The sequence below is a fragment of the Vicugna pacos genome, chromosome 5, assembly GCF_048564905.1.
Source record: "Vicugna pacos chromosome 5, VicPac4, whole genome shotgun sequence".
NCBI classification, from domain to species: domain Eukaryota; kingdom Metazoa; phylum Chordata; class Mammalia; order Artiodactyla; family Camelidae; genus Vicugna; species Vicugna pacos.
Window position 1 is genome coordinate 80,000,982 of NC_132991.1, and position 21,465 is coordinate 80,022,446.

Consider the following 21,465-nt stretch of genomic DNA (forward strand, 5'->3'; position numbering starts at 1 on the left):
GAGACTCGGTTTTTCTCTCTGTATCTGTATTTGCTGTATTTTGCAAGAGTGGTATTGAGTACATAGTAGGTACTCAATAAATGTAAGTGAATGAATGAATGTCTTTGGAATGACTACCAATCCATTTTTAGGCCCAGCCTTCCTTCCTAGGATCTTTCTTGAAGTTCTGGCTGCCAGCTAGCCATACTTTCCTGTGTGTCTGTGGCACCATAAATTAAAGCTTTATTAATGCGGTTTCATTATCTCATGTCTTTTTTTGTTAATATAAGGACTGAGATTTTGTTTTGTCCACTCCTGGCTTCTCAATGCCTAGAACAGTGCCTGGCACGGAGCAGGCATTTGATTTGTTAAATGAGAAAATGAATGATTTCCTCCTCCAAACTAGTTCTGTTTGGCTTGCTTGTTTCTCTTTGTAACATCATTTTCCTAGTTACTATGGCTCAAAACTCCTGTCAATTTGGACTTTCTCTTCTCTTTTCTTTTCCATATTTCATCAGTGGCCAGAACTTGCCCATTCTCCCACTCCATCAGCACTGTCAGTATCATAGTTCATCACAGGCCTCAAATGTCACAACAGCCTCCCAGCTGATCTCTCTCCGTCCTGTTTCTCCCTCTTCAATCCCTCTCTATCAGATTTTTCTATTTTTCTCTCTCATAAAGTGCTCTGATCATGTCATTTCCTTTGGCTGAAGCTTTCAGCAGGTCTTTGTACCAATTAGGATTCTTAATTGCAAACAGTAGAAATGGACTCTAATTCACTTAAGTAGAAGAGGAATTTACTGGCATGATATCGGGCAGTTCACAGAATTGTCAGGAAGCCTCAAGCACCAGACTCAGGAAATAGGCAGGAATCAAGAGAAGCTAGGCAGACAGAACCTCAGTCAGGTCTTGCCCAGGAGCAGCCTGATTAAGAGGCTGCTTCCCCTGGGCTCAGGGGCTGTTTCCCACATAGCCACCACCACCCTGGGAACGGGCTGGTGCTGCCTCTAGGATGAATCATGAACAGTCGTCTGCTTCCTTGGGCTACTTGCCAAAGATTCATAGTCCTGAGTGGGATCATTGATTTGACATAATTTTGAGGTCACATTTATGTGACCATCCTGCCAAGGGGCAAGGAAGCAAGTATGTGGCCTCTCACTAAGACATCTGCTAAGGAGGATACTCTGACACAGGAAACTGGCTCAGATGCTGGGCAGCCCAATATCCCAATGTGTACCCTCATACAGGCTCCTGAGCATGTCACTGAAGCCCTCCACCATCTGCCACAAATCATTACCTCCAGCTTTTCTCCCTTGCCCACCATGTTCCACTGAAGCAGGACTATATGCAGTCCCCAAGCTGATCCTTTCTGCCTCAGCTCCTTGTAGCAGCTGATCTCCAAATATGGTCCCCACTGAACCACACTTCCTGATACTCACACCTATGTATTGTCTCCTCTCCTTGAATCTGGGCTGGCCCTGTGATTCATTTGCATGGATAGCATGCTGTGGAAGTGACACTACATGACTTCCAAGGCAGGTCATAAGAAGTCTTGCAGCTTCTGCCTCAGCCTCTTGGAATGTTTAATCTGGGGGAAGCCAGCCACAATGTATGAGGTCCGTCTACTGTGAGACAACCATGTTATGAGGAAATCTAAGCAAGGCACATGGAAAGGCTGTGTGGTGAGAGAGAAATTCCTGGCTAGTCCTCATCTGTTCCAGCCCCTTTGTGATACATGTTTTGCTCTCTCTGGAATGTTCCCCTACTGTCCTATCCTACCCATGTACCCACTCACGTCTGCACTTGTCAAAATCATTCTGCTTAGTGTGGCTCAGGGCAGAGGAAAGAACCAAGCTTTGAGGGTCAGTCTATGGGTGAAGAGGGCTTGAATCTCAGTTTAGTCTCACTATCCCTGTGACTTTGGACAAAATTCTCTGGACCCAATTTCTGCATCTGCTGTATGGAAATAAAAACACTTATCTCCTGGAGTTGCTCTGAGTACTAGATAGAAAATATGTAAAACATCTATGCATCTGGTCCATTTCAGTCTTATTGAATAGTGGCCTTCAGAGATATCCAGCTTTCTAGGCCTGCTTCAAAATGGCACTCCCAAAGTCTAATTCTCGTGACTTATGAACTTTTACAGTTTTGAACAAATCCTTAAAACTTCTTTGGGCCTTCCCCTCCTCACATGTAACATGGGTTTGATGATAATATCTGTGTAATGGGACTTCTTGACTGGGCTGTCTCATGGTGTTAGGCAACACTGCCCTCTTGAGACAGAGCATCCAGAACCCGTAAGCCTTGTCACTTAACCTATATGACATCAGGAATCCTTTGGAAGAGAATGAAGCCATGCCCACAACTGGGGTTTGGGCATGAATAGACATGTCTAGTGGGCCAGGGACTGTGGTGGATGCCAGACCACAGGGAAGAAGAGCAGAGGCCCTGAGAACTCATCACTCTGAGTGAGAAAGGGGTTTTGATGGAGAGGGAAGGGGTGCACTGAACAGAGCAGAAGGAATAATGTTATCCAGAATGGTGTGAGGCTGGACATGACCATCTTGTGGTTCAGCACATCCCCATCTCCAACCTTCCTGGTAGAGAAGGAAAGATCTGGGGTATAATGGCAAAGATCGGGGTTACCAGAGGCACACATATCTCTACCATGGGTACCCTTACAAAAGACCTGAGAAGAAGCAGCAGAAGATGCTTTTCTACTTCAGAGATGGAGAGGCATGGTAGGGAGCCATAGGTACAGGGGTCCAGGAGCCAGTGAGCAGGAGAGGCCAGCCCTGATGGTGTGATGTGTAGCATCAGGCAGTAGACCTGACCACATGGAAGGCAATTCCAATGGGTTTCCTAGACTCCCACTGGAAAAGAGGAGACATGGAGATCTGAGAAGTTACAAAAGAGCACATACTATGTGATTCCCATTGCATCCTATGCAAAAATAGGAAAAACTAATTTATGCTGTTAGAAAGCAGAGTAGTGGTTACCCCTGCAGGGGAAGAAGTGACTAGAAGGAAACACGAGAGCTAGTAATGTTTTGCTTCTTCATCAAGGGGCTAGTTACATTAGTTTGTTCATTTTATAAAAACTTGAGTGCACTTAAGATTTGTCCAATTTTCTGTATCTTACTTTAATAACAAGGTAAAACACACACACACACACACACACACCTCTGTTGGTGAAATGGAAGATAAGCAGTCATTTCCACTTTAAGCCCTTTGAAGTGTAGCCACATCAGGTAAGCAGGTAAGAGACTCATGTTGTGAACTGGAGGTAAAGACTGCCTAGTATCTGGCCAGACTTATTTCATTTCTACTTCATTCACTTATGGTTTATTAAGTACCTCCTACACATTGAACACCATACAACATGTAAGGGGATAAAAAATTATTAATAGCAGTAGCTTCCAGCAGTAGCATTCCATCCATCGCTTATTTGGGAGTCAGCTCTGAACATATAATAATCACATGAAGTATCATTATCCCCATCTATCAGTAAGAGTCTCAGAATGGTTAAGCAAGTTGCTCAAGGTCACCAGTAAGAAAGTGTCTGGATTTTTCTATGAACCTGAGTCTGTGTAAATCCAAAGCTGGACACTTTTCACCGAGCTACGCTCTCCTCTAGTAATCTAGCGGGAAGAGGGATCTGTTCACAAATTGTTCTACCACGATAATGAGGCTTTAGACTTGGAGTCAGACTGTTTGGGTTTGAATCTTGATCGCATCCTTTTCTGTGACCCTCAGCAGGCTCCTTAACTTTTGAACCTCAGTTTCCCCATCTATACAGAGGATAAAACATCATGTTCTAGTGAGTGCCTGGAAGAGGCAGTCAATATTTTTGCGAAACTCGACCAGGGCCACGGTGAGATATGGACACAGGGTTGAAGATGATTCCCTGTCACTCGCCTACTGATATGAACCATTAGGGCCCGGTGGACTTAAGTGAGCCTTTATAGCCCCGTTCGTGCTGCTAGAAAAGCGGCAAGACAAAGAGCCTGCAACCCAAACACCGCCCAGAAAGGCCAGCGCCTGCAGAGCCGCCAGCGGGGCTTTCCGAGTCGGCTCAGGCAGGTGAGAAGACGCGATATCGCGAGACCTGGCGGGACCAACGGCTTCCAGGCCGGAAGTGAGGTGGGGCGGGCCGAAGGGAGCGCGCTCCTTTTGAAATCCGAGACGGCGACCTGTGGAGGGGAATGGTGGGCTGGAGGTCGCTATCCTTTCTGGGACACGGTCGAGGGCTGCTGGAAGGGAAGGTCAGCAGAGATCTCGGCGTGGGGTTAGGCCAGGAGTGCCCACATCATTCACTAGGCAGCTACCGTGGGCCGGCCACGCGCCAGGAGCCACTATGAAGACGCCCCTCCATCCCTCCCCGGAGCTCAGCCCGGGCAGCTGCATCTCACTTAAACCTGAATAACCCTCCCTTTGGCTTAGCCTTTTAGGAGCGTGTGTGGCCGCAGAAGTGGTTTGCCTGGCCACTAAGGAAACTTCACCTTCCAGATCCCTGCTTGCCCAGGCCTCCTCCTTGGCCATGGAAGGCGTCTTAGCAACGTTTTCATATGATCATGTTTTTATAAAATTAGCAAAACTAAGATGTTTTAAACCATATCTGTCAAGACAGGTGCTTCTTTCCACTGCGACTTTTCTGTCTGGGAGCACTGAAGTTGCTTGGGCATTTGGGGGCATTTTAAGTGAGCTCTTCCCATGAGTAAGGCTTGAGTGTATCTGCTTAGTCCAGATGAGAGGCTCTCTAAGATAAAAGGGAAAAAGCTGTGTTTCTGAAGTGCCTCCAAATCTTGGATGATGGTGAGCTTGTCTGTGTCCTCCCATCCACCCCTCCCAACAATGAAAGAAGGCCAGCATCTGGTAGAAGAGAACCAGCGGAAGAACTGCAGCCATGTGTCCTCCCTCTGTGTCAGGGTAAGTGTGGAGTCCTTGAATAAAAACAATCAACTGGTGAACCGGCTGTGTGTGAATATGCATGCAAACATGTCTTTTGTTGTTTCTCAAGCCAAGTGTATTCTTAGTCTGTTTCCCTGGAGACTGGAATAGGGAGATGCTTTACCAAGTGTAATATAATTTTGCCATCTCCAGTTTCTTTCCAATTTCCAAAATTAGTCACCCTGCCTCTTCACCTGGACTGGTTTTTGTCCAAGGTCACTAACAACTTCTTTGTTGCTAAATCTAACTTTTCAGCCCTAATCTTAATTGACTCTCCTTGGCTAACAATGGTCTTTTCAAATGTAGATCCTGTCCACCTCTGCTTAAAATCTTTCAGTGGCTCCCCTTTGCTTTTATGATTAAGACCCAAATCTCCAACCTACATAGTCGGATCCAGTCCTCTCCAGTGTCATACCAGTCACACACACTGATCTTTTGTTTCTCCACTGGGCCATACCCTTCCTAATACAAAACTTTTGCACATGTTCCTTCACCCATTTTATATACACACAAACACACACACACTATGATATGTGTACACACACATACATTCTTTTATTTATACCTACTATTTACCAAATATAGTTTTGGTGCTGGGGTACAACAATCAAAGCAGGCAAAAATCGCTACCATTCTGGAACTCACCTTCTGGTGATTGCTTTTAGGTAGAATGTTCTCCCCCTCCCCCCCTCACCATGGTAAGTAGTTTATTTCTATTTACTTATTAACTAAAAAAAAAAACAGCTTATCAAGATATAATTTACATCCCATAAAATCAATCCATTTAAAGCCTATAGTTCAATTTAGTAGTCAGAGTTATGTAACCATCACCAAATTCAATTTTAGAACGTCTTCATCACCCCAGAAAGAAACCTTATACCTATTAGTAGTCATTTCCCATCCTCCACCCTACCTCCCAACCCCAACAAATCTCCCCACTCCTAGGCAAGCCATCTACTTTCTGTCTCTATAAATTGCCAATTCTGTGCATTTCTTATAAGTGGAGTCATACATTATGTGGTCTTCTGTGACTGGCTTCTTTCACTTAGCATAACATTTTGAAGATTCATCCATGCTGCCATGCTGAGGCATGTATCAATATTTCATTTTTTTTATTCTTTTTTTAAAGTTGAGATATATTGACATATAACATTGTATAAGTTTAAGTAATTCATTTATTTTTATTGCCAAATAATATTCCATGGTATGATATACCACATATTGTTGATCCATTCATCAATTGAAAGACATTTGGGTTGTTTCCATTTTTTGGCTATTATGAATAATGCTGCTATGAATATTTATGTATAATTTTTTGTATGAACATATGTTTTCATTTTCTTGGGTATATACCTAGGAGTGAAATTGCCAGCTAGATCATATGGTAACTCTATGTTTAACATTTTGAGAAACTGCCAGACTATTTTTCAAAGTGGCTGAGCCACTTTACATTCCCACCAGCTCAGTATGAAGGTTCCTGTTTCTCCACATCCTTGCTGTTATGGGTTAAACTGTGTCCCTCCAAAATTCATATGTTGAAGTCCTAACTCCATGTACCTCATAATGTGAACTTATTTACAAATAGTGTCATTGCAGATGTAATTACTTAGGATGAGGCCATATTGGAGTAGGTTGGGCCTCTAATCCAATATAACTGATATCCTTTATAAAAAGGGGAAATCTGGACATAGAGACTCACACACAGGGAGAATGCCATGTGAAGACTGGAGTTATGCTACCACAAGACAAGGAACTACCAGAATCTAGGAGAGAAACTTGGAACAGATTCTTCCGTAGAGGGAACATGGCCCTGCTGACACCTTGATCTCAGACTTATAGCCTCTCTTAAAAATAAGACAACAGGCCCAAAATGGAGTCAGTTATGCTAAGCTCCACATCACCAAACTGAGACTTATCTTAATTGCAGTTTTGGCTCTCCTGAAAATGGAGTTTTAAACCAGTCAGTCAGGACCTGATTAGCACTAGTTAGGTGATCTGCCTGATAGAGCCCTGTTATCCTCTAAAGGAAAGTAACCTTGCAATAACCAGTCCTCATTTTGTCTAGTATAACTTCCTTGTCCCTGCTCCCTTCTGCCTATAAAAGTGTTTCATTTTCCCTTGGAGCTGCTTTTTCCCTTTTCTTTTTCTTTTGTTGAAATCTAGTTGATTTACAGTGTTGTATTATTTTCAGGCATACAGCAAAGTGATTCAAATATGTAAATATAGATAGATACATAGATAGATATATTCTTTTTCAGATTCTTTTCCATTACAGGTTATTACAAAATATTGAATGTAGTTCCCTGTGCCATACAGTAGGTCTTTGTTGTTTATCTATTTTATATATAGTATTGTGTATCTGTTAATCTCACATTCCTAACTTATCCCTCCCTCTCTTTTCCCCTTTGGTAACCATGAGTTTGTTTTCTGTCTGTGAGTCTGTTTCTGTTTCTTGTATAAATTAATCTGCATCATTTTTTTAGATTCCACAGATAAGTGATATCATATGATATTTGTCTTTCTCTATCTGACTTAGTTCACCTAATAGGATAATCTCTAGGTCTATCCATTTTGCTTCAAATGGTGTTACTTCACTTTTTTTTATGGCTGAGTAACATTCCACTGTATGTATGTATATACACACACACACACTCACCACATCTTTATCCATTCATCTGTTGATAGACATTTAGGATACTTCCATGTCTTGACTATTGTAAACAGTGTTGCTATGAACACTGGGGTGCATGTATCTTTTCAAATTTGAGACAAATTTTTTGTGTTTTCTGGATATATGCCCAGGAGAAGGATTGCTGGATCATATGGTAACTCAATTTTTAGTTTTTAAAGGAATCTCCTTACTGTTCTCCATAGTGTCTGCACCAATTTACATTCCCATCAACAGTGTAGGAGGGTTCCCTTTTCTCCTCGGAGCTCCTTTTTATCTGCTAGATTGGATGCTGTCCTAGTCAAATCAATTTTTGCTCAAATACACTATTTTTTTTATATAGTGAAAACTTTATATTTAGAATTAGCCAGCTGGACTCAGTTTAGATGATCCCAATTTTGTTGGCAACACTCAAAGCACCACAGTCAGGAGCCAATCGAATATAGGCTTTCTTCTCTCCATCAGGCCTGATCGGCGTGATGACCTTAGCGACCTCAATGTCATAGAGCCTTCACAGCCTGTTTGATCTGGTGCTTGTTCGCCTTGACACCCACAATGAACACAAGTGTGTTGTTGTCTTCTGTCTTCTTCATGGCTGACTTAGTGGTGAGGGGGAACTTGATGATGGCATAGTGGTCAAGCTTGTCTTTCCTCAGGAAGTTCTTCCGAGGATATCTGGGCTGCCTCCCGAGCTGCAGTGTTTTGGGCCATTGGAAGATGGGTGATGTTTGGATCTTCTTTTTTTGGCTGTGATGGCTTTCAACACTGCTTTCTTGGCCTTCAAACTCTTTGCTTTGGCTTCTGCTTTTGAAGGGGCAGGGGCTTCCTTCTTTGCTTTTGGCACCATCTTCGTGAAAAAGTTTCTAAACTCTTAAACATTTTAATATGCCTCTGTTTATCTGTTAACACCGCAAAAACTGTGGGACAATAAATTTCTGTTATTTAAGCCACTCAGTATATAGTACTTCTTTATGGCAGCTTTAGGAATCTAATACACTCACCAACATGTGTTATTTTCCATTTGAAAAATTATTATAACCACCCTTTTGAGTGTGAAGTCGTATCTCATTATGGTTTTGATTTGCAATTCCTTAATGCAAATGATTTTGAACTTAATTTCAGATGCTGATAGCCATTTGTATATCTCTTTGAATAAGTGTCTATTAAAATCCTCTGTTAATTTTTAAATTGGATTATTTGTCTTTTTATTATTGAGTTTTAAGAGTTCTTATGTATCTAGATAGAAGTCCTTCATCAGATATACTTTTTACAAACATTTTCTCCTCTGCTCAGGCTGTCTTTTTCACTTTCTTGACAGTGTCCTTTGAAGAACAAATTTTTTAATTTTGATGAATCTGATTTATCTATTTTTTCTTTTGTTGCTTTTGGTCTTTTTTGTAGTGCCCTTTCATCTTGACCTAGCTCAAATGTATCTTCTTAAGAAGATAGAATTCCTTTGATATATGCTCTCAAAAACCATCCTTGTAATTAAAAATTTATTGGTGAGATTTCTTTGTCTTCCCCTCTAGACTGTAAACTCCAGGAGAGTAGGGTCTGAGTCTGCTTTCTTTCTTCCCTTTGTGTCCCCAGCACAGTGCCTCCTATGTAGCAGGTGTTCAGAGATGTTGAATGAATAAATGCGGACTTGACTATGGATCATTCCCTGCTTGAAACACTCTCCATGTGGTCTTGATAACATCCGCTCTCCTGCTTCTCTTACTTGGCTGCTTCTCGGTCTGTTCTGCTGATTCTTCTTCCTTTACCCATCCTGTGGTCATAGGCCCTCCTCTCTTCTCACTCTCCACACTCTCCTAAGACTTTAATTACCATTTTAAAGTTAATGATTCTCAAGTCTGTTTCCTTTTTAGATGGTTCTCCTCAGCTGCAGACCTGCATGTTCCACTGAAAATAATGTATAAGCTGCTTTTGTTGAGTTAGCATTCTATAGGTGTTAATTAGGTCACGTTAGGTGATAGTGCTGCTCAGATCTTCCATATCCTTATGAAGTTTTGTTCTGTCAATTATTTGAAATCTGAATATAATTGTGGGTTACTCCTTGCAGTTTTGTCAGTTTTTACATTGTGAATCTTGGAGCTCTGTTTTTAGGTCCATGAACACTTAGGATTGTTATGTTCTTTTGATGAATTGACCCCTTTATCATTATAAATTACCTTCCTTATTCTTGGTTATATATATTTTTGAAATCTACTTTGACATTATTATAGCCACTCTGGCTTTATTTTAGTGCCAGCATGGTATCTTTTTCTATCCTTTTACTTTTACCCATTCACATCTTTATATTTAAAGTATATTCATTTTACGAGGTATATACGTGAGTCTTTTTCTTTTTTAATCCAAATTGACAACCATTTAATTCAATTGCATTTAATGTGATTTTTGACATGGTTAGATTGGTTGTCACCTTGCTTGCTTTTGTCTTCGATTTGTACTATTTGTTCTTTGTTCCCTTTTTCTCTTCTGCCATCTTTTGGATTGAGTACTTTTTTGTTATTCAGCTTTATTTGCTTCATTGACTTGTTAGCTATACTTCTTTGCTTGTTATTTTGTTTTTATTTTTTATTATTCATTTATTTTTAGTGGTGGTACTAGGGATTGAACCCAGGTCCTCGTGCATGCAAAGCATGTGCTCTACCACTGAGCTATACCCATGCCCCATGCTTGTTATTTTAGTGGCTGCTTAGTGTTTATAGTACACATCTTAAACTTATCACAGTCTATGTCTTCAAGGTCACTAATCTTTTCTTCTGCAGTGTCTAGTGTGTCATTAATCCCTTTCAGTGTATTATTCATGTCACATATTGTAGTTTCATCTCTAGATGATTGATTTGGTTATTTAAAAAACTATCTTCCATGTGAACATATGGAATACATATTTTTAATGTCTTTGTCTGCTAATCCTAACATCTGTGTCAGTTGTGGGTTGGTTCAATTAATTGATTTTTCTCCTCCTTACAGGTGTGTTTTTCTGCTTCTTTGTAAGTCAGCTAATCTTTGATTGAGAGCCAAGCACTGAATTTTACTTTGTTGGGTTGGTCCTGAGTTATTTTCTATTCCTTTAATGTGTTTGAACTTTGTTCTGTGATACAGTTAAGTTACTTGGAAACAGTTTGATCCTTTTAAATCTTGTTTTAAGCTGAGCAATAAAGAAAATCTCAGCAAATTTTACAGGATTGAAAATTAATTAGGCTAGAAATCCAAAATAAAAAATAATGACTTCCTGTTTTGGGGCTTACAAGTCACCACTCTGTCCTAACAACAAATAAAAAGCTGGAAAAAACTGAAAAATCAACAACTCTTCTTAGATCTGTAAGAGAAATTATGTCATAGGGCAAACCACTGCCCCTCAAATTGGAGGGACCAAGAGGCCAATGCAGAGAATCACAGCTTACTATAGCAGAAACCCATGAGCTGAAACCTCCTCAGGAACCAATCCTGGGGGAGGGAAAGCTGAATTGTAATTGATGAATTGCTGGAGGCTTCGTATGGACAATTCTGAGAGTTAAAAACTCTGAGAGGACCCAGTCATCAAGAAACCTCCACACTTTGTGAGGTTTACCTCCTGCAGTTCTACCAGTGAATCATGAGAAAAATCCATTTTGAAATAAACCAAAATGTTCTGTTCTTTTTAACAAGATCTGACCTCAGGAGAGACTATTTAACCAGAGCCTAACCTACTGGGTTTTTATTAGAGCCTAACTGACCTGAGGGAAGGGAAATATCCAAATCCAGCTGGCTTAGCCTTCCAACCGGGAGAAAGGAAATACTGAACTCCATCCCCCTCTAGCCATGCTGTCCCACCTAAGAGGGGTAAAGGGGAACAGAAGCATGTGTGAAGTTCACAGTCCAGAGGCACAGAGTCACTAAAAGACTGAGACCTAATCACAGGGCTATAAAATGCTTCTCCTCCCCCTATACCTTAACATCATATTACTAAAGGCTATTTACAAGTTTCTTTTACCCAGTATTTCATGGCTGACAATCAAGAAAAAAATCACAAGTCATATTAGAAGACAAAAAACATGATTTTAAGGCACAGAGCAAGAATTAGAACTAGACTCAGATATGGCAGGAATATTGGAATGGTCAGACCAGGAATTAAAAACAACTATGATGAATATGCTAAGAGCTCTAATGGGTAAAACAGCATGAAAGAACAGATGGAAATCAGTGATGGAAAATTTTTTGAGAAGAACCAGGAAGAAATGATAGAGATAAAAAACAGTGTAACAGAAATGATTAATGCTTTTGATAGGCTTATAAGTAGATTGGACATAGCTGAGGAAAGAAACTCACACCTTGAGGATATCTCAATAGAATCCTCCAAAACTGAAAAGCAAAGACATAAAAGAGTGAAAAAAACCAGACTACTGAAGAACTGTAGGATAACTACAAAGGGTATAACATACATGTGATGGGAATTATAGAAGGAGAAGAGAAAAGAGAAAATGAAACAGAAGAAATATTCAGAACAATAATGACTGAGAATTTCCCCCAAATTAATGTCAGACATCAAACCACAGATCCAGGAAGCTCAGAGAACACCAATTAGTATACATGCCAAAAAACAAAAACAAAAACAAAAAACCCACTATACTACTATTACTTTAAAACTACAGAAATCAAATATAAAGAAAAAATTCTGAAAGAAACCAGAGGGAAAAAAAACCCTTACTTATAGAAGAGCAAAGATAAGAATTACATTTAACTTCTCAGAAACCATGCAAGCAAGAGGAAAGTGGATTGAAATATTAAAGTTTTAAGAGAAAAAACAACCAACCTAGAATTCTATGCCCTGCAAAATTATTCTTCAAAAGTGAAGGAGAAACAAAGACTCTCTCAGATAAACCAAAATTGAAGGAATTTGTTGCCAATAGATCTGCCTTGCAAGAAATGTTAAAAGAAATTCTTTAGAGAGAAGGAAAATAACATAGCAGAAACTTGGATCTACATAAAGAAAGGAAGAACACTGAAGAAGGAATAAGTAAATGTAAAACAAAAACTTTTAATTGATCTAACATAATAATTTGTTCAAAATAATAATAGCAACAATGTATTTGAATATATGTATGTTTATGTATTTTCTTATTATGCTTATAAAAAGTGAGATGAATAACATAAGCAATGATAAAGGGATGGGAGGGAGGAGTTAGGATTTTTTTTTTGTTATGTGGTATTCACACTACCTGTGAAGTGATACAGTGTTATTTGAAAATGGTCTTGGATTAGCTATAAATGCATATTACAAACTAGGGCAACCACTAAAAAAGGTAAAAAAAGAAAAAAGTATAGTTTATGTACTAAGAAAGGAGAGAAAATGGAATCACAAAATTCTCAAAACCACAAAAGGCAGAAAAATAGTGGAAGACAAAAAATAGAGACAAAAAATAAGGGTAACAAATAGAAAACAGAAACATATATGATAGACTGAGCTGGTTTCATCCTTTGATCTCCTATTCTCCCTCGCTGGCAGTCAACCCTTTAAACCCCTCTCTGAATATCATTTGCTCATTCATTGATTTTGCTTCTGCTTCTTTGTGGCCTCAAAACCTCTGCAACCTGCCACCTCTTTTTGTGTTCACTCAGGTTCTCTACTTGTCACACACTTCCAACTTCTGTGTCTCAGTTTCAACTCTACAAGAGAGTAAATCTGGTTGGTTTATTGAGACATGGTCAATTTTCTTCTCAAAGCCCTTGTACCAGGCCACATCATGGTCATCCATTCATCCATTAATTTGCCTATTTAACAAATATGCACAGACTATTGGCTTACTTCTAGATTGTCTGTCATAAGGTTAGTGCCCAATCTTAGGCTAATAGCTGTGGTTGGGGTGGAGTGGAGGACAAGGTCATAAAGTGGTAACAGCATGGAGATGTGCATTTAAGAAACTGTCTTAGGAAGGGGCTGTGGCCATACCATGCATTCTAAGACTCAGCTAGTTTAGGAAATAAAAAATCTTTAGCTTCAGCAAGGCTTTTGGGAGAAATCATTGAAAATATTTTATTGAAGAATAGTCAATTTAGTATTAGTTTCTGGTGTACAACATAGTGATTTAATTATATGTATATATATTATATATATTCCTTTTCATTATAGGCTATTACAAGGTATTTAATATCGTTCCCTGTGCTATATAGTAGGACCTTGTTGTTTATCTATTTTATATGTAGTAGTTTGTATCTGCTAATCCCAAACTCCTAACTTATCCCTGTCCTCCTTCCCCTTTGGTAACCATAAGTTTGTTTGCTATGTCTAGGAGTCTGTTTCTGTTTTGTATATATGGTCATTTGTACCTTTTTTTTAGATTCCACATATAAGTGATATCATATGGTATTTTTCATTCTCTTTCTGGCTTACTTTACTTAGTATGACAATCTCTAGGTCTGCCCATGTTGCTGAAAATGGCATTGTTTCATTCTTTTTGTGGCTGAGTAACATTCCATTGTGTGTGAGTGTGTGTGTGTGTGTGTATATATATATATATATACATATACCACATCTTCTTTATTCGTTCATCTGTCAATGGACATTTAAGTTGCTTCCATATTGTGGCTATTGTAAATAGTGCTGCTGTGAACACTGGGAGGCATGTATCTTTTTGAATTAGAGTTTCCTCCAGTTATATGTCCAGGATTGGGATTGCCGGATCATATAGCAGCTCTATTTTTAGTTTTTAAATGAATCTCCATACTGTTCCTCATAATGACTGCACCAATTTACATTCCCACCAACAGTGTGGGAGGGTTCCCTTTTCTCCATACCTTCTCCAGCATTTATTGTTTGTGGATTTTTTAATGATGGCCATTCTTACCAGTGTGAGGTAATACCTCATTGTAGTTTTGATTTGCATTTCTCGATAATTATTGATGTTGAGCATTTTTTCATGTGCCTATTGGCCATTTGTTTGTCCTCATTGGCAAAATGTTTATTGGGTCTTCAGCCAATTTTTTATTGGGTTGTTTGGGGTTTTTGTTGTTGTTGTCATTGAGTTGTATGAGCTGAAAATAACTTTAAATTGAGAACTCTGGTGCTGAGAGTGTGATATTTTATATTACTAATGACTAAAAGTGTCTTTTGTTTGAGATATGAGTATTGAAGGTGACAGAGTTAATTTGGGGGATGGGAGGCAGAGTTCATTTTAAGATGAAAATTAAAGAGTTGATCTGTATTCTGGTCTGATGAATAGTTGTCCCACCTTTGCTACAGAGCACCTATAAGACAATCAAGATTCCCTAAGAAATTCTGTCCCCTAAAACCATGAGATAGATATTGGTCTGGAAATATTCTGAGGAAAGAAGCATAGAATATTTGATTTTGAATGTGAATTAACTGCACAGTTCAAACGTTAAAGAAACTGATCCACAGAGTAATTGTTGAGATTATCCTCCTGGATACTGAATAACATCAGCCAAAAATGGGGATTTGACACTGACATGTTCTTTCCTATTAACAGATCCAATTTACTTCTTCCTACCTTTCCTCCCTTCATTCATTCCTTCCTTCCATCCTTTCTCTTTCACAATTTTTTTTTCAAAAAATTAAGAAATACATCACATACACTTAAATGTATTACATAAATATGTACAGTTTAAAGATTAATCATCCAATGAACCTTAATGTACCCACTATTTGGGTTAAGAATATTACAATGGTCTCATATGCTCCCCATGGGCCCTTCCACAATTACATCCCCCTTCTTCTCCACAGAGACAACCTCTGCCTATCTTCTATGTTAGTTATCTTCTAGTATCTATAATTATCCTTCTAATTTCTAACACCTTGGTATTCTTCTACCATATATTGTTTTGCTTCATAAAACAGTAACATGCACAATACTGCATTAGTAAGGAGAGTGTGTACTTGCTACTTTAGATAAAGGTCCCCAGGAGAAAGCAAAATGATGGGCTCTGGGTCAGAGGGGACCCCATGTTAACTGAAAGTTTACAGGGCAAAGTCACAAGTGAGTCTATGGGAAATAAGACTCATCAGAATTGGCCTGCATTCACAGCAGAAGAAACCATAAACAAAACCAAAAGACAACCTACAGAATGGGAGAAAATATTTGCAAACGATGTGACCAATGAGGGCTTGATTTCCAAAATATACAAATAGCTCACACAGCTCAACATCAAAAAACAAACAACACAATAAAAAATGAACAGAAGACCAAAATAGACATTTCTCCAAAGAAGACATACAGATGGTCAACAGGGACACGAAAAGATGCTCAACATTGCTAATTATACAGAAATGCCAATTGAAACTACAATGAGGTATCACCTCACACCAGTCAGAATGGCCATCATATAAAAGTCTACAAATAATGTTGGAGAGGGTGTAGAGAAAAGGAAACTCTCCTACACTGTTGGTAGGAATGTAAATTGGTGCAGCCACTATGGAGAACATCCTTAAAAATCTGAAAATAGAGTTACCATGTGATCCAGCAATCCCCCTCCTGGGCATACATCTGGAAAACTGCAATTTGAAAAGATATGTGAACCCCAGTGTCCACAGCAGCACTGTTTACAATAGCCAAGTCATGGAAGCAACCTAAATACGAATTGACAGATGAACGGATAAAGAAGATGTGATATTTGTATACAATGGAATGTTACTTAGCATAAAAAATAATGAAATTATGCCATTTGCAGCGACATGGGTGGACCTAGAAGTTATCATCCTAAGTGAAGTAAGTCAGACAGAGAAAGATGAATATCATATGATATCACTTATATGTAGAATCTAAAAAAATAATACAAATGAACTTATATACAAAACAGAAACAGACTCCTAGACATAGAAAACAAACTTATGGTTAGGTTACCAAAGGGAAAGGGGGAGATAGAGATAAGTTAGGAGTTTGGGGTTAGCAGATACAAACTACTATATATAAAATAGATAAACAACAAAGACCTATTCTATGGCACAGGGACCTGTATTCAATATCTTGTACTAACCTATAATGGAAAATAATCTGAAAAAAATCTGAATTACTTTGTATCAGAAACTAACACAACATCATAAATCAACTATACTTCAATAAAAAATAAAAATAAAACATTAAAGTTAAAAAAAATGGCCTATATGGCACAGTGAAGTGTCAGCCAAACACTGGGCATCAGGCAGGGATGTGATCAGGAAGAGGGGGCAGCTCTGTATTTGTGATTTGATGTCCCCACGACCTACTTCCAGCCCTCAGGAATGAGTCAGAGCAAAACATTTTTGAGGGAGTGAAATATATATCTTCAAATAATGCAGGCATGAGGGCATTGAGGGAAGAGCAGGAACTTCATCCACACATGATCAGGACAAGCCTCCTGGTGATGCTTCAAACTCCAGAACCAGCTAAAGATTTACAGTCAACCAGAAGGGCTGTGGAAATGAGCCCCTCAAAAAGAAGAGATGAACGGTCTTTAGCATCTCTGATGATGATCATGATGGTGATAGCTGAATGCTTACTCTGAGCCCTGCATCATACTAAGCGGTGTCCATGATTGTCTCATTTAATCTTCGTAACAATCCAGAGAGGTAGATAGATGTTAACATAATGCCTATTGTCCTAATAAAGAAACTGAACCTCTGAGAGTTTCTTAATCAAGAAACTGGCCCAGCATCACATGGCTCATAAATTGAAGCCTGTGCCTCAGATGTTTTCCAGGGATCAAGGCCACACTATCTGCTGGGAGAGAGATGAAGAGACCAGCACAGGTGGTGAACTGATGGGAGCATGCTTGGGCCAGTGGGAATAATAATAAAAATAATAGTCAGCACTTACTGAATGTACACTAAGTACCTGACACGGTTCTTAGCACTTTTTAAAAAAAATTTTTATTGAAGATTTATAATGTTGTGCTAAGCTCTGTTACATGCGTTAATTTGAGGTGAAATAAAGCCCAAATACACAGAACTGGCACGTGAGGAACCAAGCTTGCGGCTTTAAGAAGACTTAGAAATACCCTCTGGCCACATCAAACAGGCAAAAAAGTCCCAGCTGCATTGTAGATGTTTCTTCTGATCAGAAATATCCATTTATTCAAAATTTATTTATGTAATGCCTCTTGTCTCCCAGGCACTGTTTTAGGCATTAAGGACATAGCAGAGAACAGAACAGGCTGAAGGAGAAGAGGAAAGTTCAGAAACATAAAAATAAAGAAATATTCAGAAGCATCTGTATTTTTGACCCTTGATCAACAATACCAGCAAAGGAAAAAGAGAAGTACTGTCACATTTACCACCTGTCCTACAAAACGGTGCCCTTGTCTAATTTCATTTCAGCAGGCCTTTACTGGGAACTATTAATGTGCCAGGCACCACGTGTGGAGGTGCTGGCCCAAAGATGAAGAAGATGAGTTTTCTTTCCTTGCAATGTGGGAGACAGACAGGTAAGCAGATAATTATATTACAGATGATTTGTACAGTGATTGAGGTGTGAACAAAATTCTGTAGGAGTAGAGAATAGAGACTAATTCTGCCTAGGAGTGGCACATAATGTTTAATGCAGGAGATGACATCTCAGCTGGGTTTGAGGGAGGACTAGGAGACGGCCAGGTGGAGATGGAGAGAACAGACATCTAGGGAGAAGTCATTTGTACAAAGAATGATCAAGTTACAGTGCTAAGTTCTGAAATATAGACTGCACATGGACAGCCTGAACCCCTCAGACAATGATTGGGCTGGGGAGTCCACAGGGTTAATGGTTTATTGAAAAGGAAGACAGGCTTGTGTTGCTACCAGTTTAAATGACTGAGTTGATAAGCAACCCACTAACAGTTTCTCTATGCAGAAACCATTCAGGCATCCACCATAGATTTTCCACTCTACATTCAATCCAAGTTATCAAAAAGACTTAAAGCACTGCTGTACGTATTTGGGGAGGGCAATATAAATTGGTACAGTCCACGTGGAAAGCAGATTGGCAACATATATAAAATTACAAATGCTGCATATATCTCATGACCAAGCAGTTTCATTTCTAGGAATTTATCTTCAGATGTGCTAACTCACACATGAAATAATTTATGCACAAGTATTTATCAATCATTGTTTGTAATAGCAAAAGACTGGATACAAATTAAATATTCATCTAGAGGTGATTGGTTAAATAAATTATGATAGCCCTTTAAGATGGGTTACTATTCAATTTTAAAAGAAAACAAAGAATGAAGTAGCTCTTTATATCCTGTTTGGAATGATACATTGTCAAATGTTAAAAAGCAAGAGGCAGAACCATTTACATAAAATGGGTTGGAGAGAATTCAGGTCCTCCATGGAGTGTTCCAGTGGCTGAATTAAACATCTCTTGCCTGCCCTGCCTCAAGACTCCATGTGATATGCAACAAGAAAGTTCAACTGTATAACTGAATCACTATGCTGTACGTCAGAAATTAACACAACGTTGTAAACCGATTAAACTTCAAAAAAAGTTAAAAAAAAAAAGGAAGTTCAACTGAGGAGTATTCTGTGACTTGTAGCCAAGAGCATCCAGACACATAACTCTAAGGTCTGTGGAAGTCTTTGTGTTTGGACCAGGGATAATGCAGAAGAGGGAATAAAATCTTTGTCTTGCAGAAATTCTCCAGTTGACTCCATTTTAACTCTGGTGGGCACTTCCAAGTCTTCCTGCCTCTGGGGAGGAAGCTCTGGATCTCACAGCTGCTAATCATTCACATGCTGCAGTTGTAGGGGTCCCTGTGCAGAGATGCAATCTGTCAGGGTTCAACCTGCCTAACTTCTTTTTAAATACAACCTCATCAAAGCAAAAACGCTAAAAGCCTTATAGACTCTACTTTGCAGTCAGGGGTAAGAAGGCAATGCACTGGATTCTAGAATCAAACCATATAATGTGGAATTCACACAAGCCATTCTCTGCTTGCAGGAAGGCCCAGATAATCCTGACTTGCCGTAGACACTGCAGAGCTGAAAATTCTCTGGATCAAGCCATGTAGTCTAAGAACTTGTCTTCACAGCTGAAATTGTCCTGTCAGTATTATCCAGACAATTTTAAGGACTCACTGTGACTCACTTATCAATTCTTTCAAGAAAAACAATTATTTGTCCCCTGTACTCTGCTAGGTGCTTAGAGACACAACAGAGTGCCAAACTGGAATGGCCTTGCCTTTTCTGACTTATAGTCTAGAGGAGGAGATGGCAATTAGTTGAATAATTACCAAATAGGTGTACAGTTACAACTGAGCTAAGTATTGTAGAGGGAAGGGTTCATGGTGGATAAGCGTGGTTAAGAAAAATACTTCTATTAGAATGGTATCGGGGAAGGCCTACCTGAGGAAATGACACTTGAGCTGACATCTGAAGAATGAGTGAGAGTTAACTAGGTGATATGGGAGAAAAGCATTCCTGCAGGAGGAATAGTTCCTGCATAGGCCTTGGGGTTGCAGGTAGCAGAGAACACTCAAGGAATTGGAAGAAGGCCAGTGTGGTTAGAGGGCAGAGAGTGAGGGCGGTGTGCTGGGAGGTGAGGCTGAAGCCTGGCAAGGTAAAACCAAGAGACATATAAAGTATTTTTGTAAGAGCAATGGAAAACCATTTGTGGTACAGAGTGTTAGTTGTCCCCTAATATCCATTTCCCCCTCTATTCCTTTAGAATTCAAACTCTGGAGTTTTGGCTCAGTACATGGCTACCCAATTAAAGACTATTTTCTAGACACTTTTCCATATAGACTTGTCCAAGTGACCAGGCTCTGACCAATGAGAGGGACAGGCTTTCATTTCCTCCAGTTTTCTTCTTACTGGCATGATGGTGGGAGCCGGAGGAATTGTCCTAGACCATGAGATGGAAGCCATATGCTAAAGATGGCAAAGCAATAATATAGAGGGAGACTGAGTCCCTATCACCATGGAGCAACTGTAGCAAGCCCAGACTGTTAGACTATATGTGACAATTTGATAAATTTCCAACTTGTTTAAACTACCTTTTTTTGGTCTCTATCAAAGAAGTTACACCTATATTCATAGTGACTGTTATGGACTGAATGTTTGTGTCCTCTCAAAATTCATGTTTTCATATATGATTGAAATCCTAACCCCTAATGGTATTAGGAGGTGATTAGGTCATGAGGGTGGAGCCCTCACGAATTAGTGTCCATATCAAAGAGACTCCAGAGGGCTCTCTTGCCCCTTCTACCATGTGAGGATACAGCGAGAAGACAGTCATCTATTAACTAGGAAGTGGGCTCTCACCAGACACCAAGTCTGCCAGCATCTTGGTCTTGGTCTTGTTCTTGGACTTCAAACCCTCCGGAACCAGTCTATGGTATTTTTGTTATGGCAGCCTGAAAGGACTAAGGCAGTGACACACTATTGAAGTGTTCTAGGTGACAGAATCAGATTTCCATCTTGAAATGATCACTTGCTGCTGTGTGGAAGGTAAAAGCAGTGGGAACAGTCAGAAGCCATTACAGCCCCCTATCAAGGAGGATGGTGTCTTGGACTGGACTCCCTTAGAACACCTTTTACCTGCTGTAGTGGGAAGAGCATGGATTCTGGCCTTAGGGAAAGCTAAGTTCTACTTCTGGATCCACTGCTCTGTAGCTATGACCTTGGGCAAGTTACTTAGCATCTCTGAGTCTCATTTATAAATTCAAAGTAAGATTCTCTTAAGGGGCTGTATGGTTAATTTTAAAATGGCCTTCAGACTTGAACTGCAATATCAGCTCTTCCCTGGGTCTCCAGCCTGCTGACCTACCCCGGAGACCTTGGATTGCCAGCCCTTATAATCACTCTTTCCTTAAGATAAATAAGCCAGTTTCTTAAGGTAAATTCTCACTCCCAACTTTCTGTCTGTCTGTCTGCCTTTCTATCCATCCTATTAGTTTTGTTTCTCTGGAGGACCC

The 21,465-nt window shown here is 39.6% G+C and overlaps 1 long non-coding RNA gene and 1 other non-coding gene across 2 annotated transcripts; one reads left to right on the top strand and one right to left on the bottom strand.

The window, feature by feature from the left end:
- The first annotated feature begins 4,170 nt into the window (after positions 1-4,170).
- LOC140696664 (uncharacterized) lies at positions 4,171-20,544 on the top strand. Its single transcript, XR_012073173.1, has 3 exons — positions 4,171-4,907; positions 17,685-17,997; positions 19,491-20,544. It is a non-coding gene; the product is annotated as an uncharacterized lncRNA (long non-coding RNA).
- On the bottom strand, positions 10,195-10,264 carry TRNAA-UGC (transfer RNA alanine (anticodon UGC)). Its single transcript has one exon. It is a non-coding gene; the product is annotated as a tRNA-Ala (tRNA).
- Positions 20,545-21,465: the final 921 nt, after the last annotated feature.